Source organism: Engraulis encrasicolus, chromosome 12 (genome assembly GCF_034702125.1).
Source record: "Engraulis encrasicolus isolate BLACKSEA-1 chromosome 12, IST_EnEncr_1.0, whole genome shotgun sequence".
NCBI lineage: Eukaryota > Metazoa > Chordata > Actinopteri > Clupeiformes > Engraulidae > Engraulis > Engraulis encrasicolus.
The window spans coordinates 23,371,645-23,373,717 of NC_085868.1; the positions used below are offsets into that span (position 1 = coordinate 23,371,645).

Sequence of the window (2,073 nt, forward strand, 5' to 3'; positions counted from 1 at the left end):
GCGCGGCTTGGACAGCTATGCAGGAGCATAGGAGACACACAGCTTTGGCAAATGATTCAGCCCCTCCTAGTGGGCAAAAATATGTACTTTTAAAAAACGTTTTTTAAACTTTTTATCTCATTCAATAAATGATATACAACAGAAATGTATCAAAAATACCAAATGAAACCATAACCGATGCCTGAGGATAAGTTATGCACAGTACAGTTGGTCAGACAGACACTCCTTTCACCCATGGCCGTAACTACCATTGACACAGAGGTCATGTCCTCTGTATTTTTTTCAGTAATGTAAAATGTATCTATGAGGAAAATCAATATATTATCAACAATAATACCACCCCAATTTATCCTCAAGGCAGTGATTAATGAGAACAAACTTAAACGTTTGACTGAAGTGTTTGAAGCATTCTAAATGTACAGTATTCAGTACAGCACGCAGTATTTGACCTCTGTATTTGAAAATGTCTAGTTACAGCCCTGCTTTCACCCCCTTTTGATATCAGAAATAAAAAAAACGCAACACCTGGGACTTTTCAACTGCCAGCCCATGATGGCTAGAGGGTATAGTACAATCTTTATTTCGCTTCTATAATGTATTGTAGTTCTGATGTACAATAGAGTTGGTAAAATGTGGTGTTGTGTTACTTTATTGAAGTTGCATTGTAGAAAAAAAACAACAACGGCCGCCATGTAATGTTCAGATGCTTTATTGCGTTTTGTTAGCAGACTCTGGATCAGCTGTTCACCACCAGGCTCCCAAGAGCTCAACACCCAAACTCTGATCTCAGGTCAGTTGAAGAGGCCAAATCAGACAAGCAGAGACTTTTAGTCTTCAGGCAGTGAGGAGAGGACAAAGCCCACGATGACGTATCAGAATCATGTCCCTAAATGTGGAGGAGAATAAAGAGAGAAAAAAAACAATGAGTCTTTAAAATCCACAATGCCATGGGAAGGGGAGTTCCTTTTTTATTCATAACTTTGCATTTTTTAATGTTTAATGTTTAATTTTTGAAAATGGAACACACACAGTCATTTAATCAAATGAGAAGGAACATTCGCAAAGGTCCTTCTCATATGCTCAAGAAGCTGTGTGTGTGTGTGTGCGCGTGCGTGTGTGTGTGTGTCTTTTTTTTCTTTTTTAGATAAAACGTGAAACCACATACTCACCCAGATGGACAGATTCTCTGGTCCATGGAACAGATCTTCTATTCTACCTCAAATAGAATTTCTGGACCAGCTTCCCTTTCAAGTCTGGAGGAATCAAATTCGGCAGCTGCCCTTCTAAATCCGGGTGAACTAACTTTGTCAGCTCCCCTTTTCAACTTAAATATGTATGGTGGATTAACGAGTTGGCCTGATGTCGCCATCTCCTGGGCTGAGATACAGTACATAGAGGGGTGGGGGATGGGGAGATGGAGAGATATGACAGTCATGTATCAAATCACTATAATATCATGTCACGATACCACATCAACAACATACATGGCTTACTTCTCTCTGAGAATAATAGTAATTAGAAAAAAGAAGAAAACAGGAGTTGTTGTGAGAAAGAGAGACATGCAGATGAAAGAGAGAAATGACGAAGAGAGGAAGAGGTAGAGCAAAGGGAGACAAAAAGCAAAAGCAAAGGAGGTGCGATAGAGAGACAGGTAGTAGAGAAACACAGCGAAAACAAGGAGGGGAGACATCGATAAAGACCAGAATAAGTCATCAGTTTGCACAGATGTTGCGTGTGTGTATGTGTGTTTAAAGTATATGAGAGTGAACATACCAGAGAGGCAAAAGAGGCAGAGGGCGATGACCATGTACATCTTCATGATGCTTCAGAAGGGACAGAGTGGTTGGCTCAGCACTGTGGAATCCTGTGTTATGAGATTGTCTGACCTGCTGACCTTAAATACAGTTTATCGCTATTGAGTAATTTGTACTGTACATGGGTCCTGCCTCTTTCACACAACTGTGTGTGTGTGTGTGTGTGTGTGTGTGTGTGTGTGTGTGTTGCATTGGTGTGTGGTGCATTTGTGGTTGTGAGGACATTTTGGTTGGTTGTCACAGCCATCAAATATGTTGT

The 2,073-nt window shown here is 40.5% G+C and overlaps 1 long non-coding RNA gene across 1 annotated transcript; it reads right to left on the bottom strand.

The window, feature by feature from the left end:
• Positions 1 to 693: 693 nt before the first annotated feature.
• LOC134460135 (uncharacterized) lies at positions 694 to 1,362 on the bottom strand. The gene is made up of 2 exons (XR_010037000.1): positions 1,170 to 1,362; positions 694 to 886 (listed from the first exon to the last, which is right to left on the bottom strand). It is a non-coding gene; the product is annotated as an uncharacterized LOC134460135 (long non-coding RNA).
• Between the last annotated feature and the right edge of the window lie 711 nt (positions 1,363 to 2,073).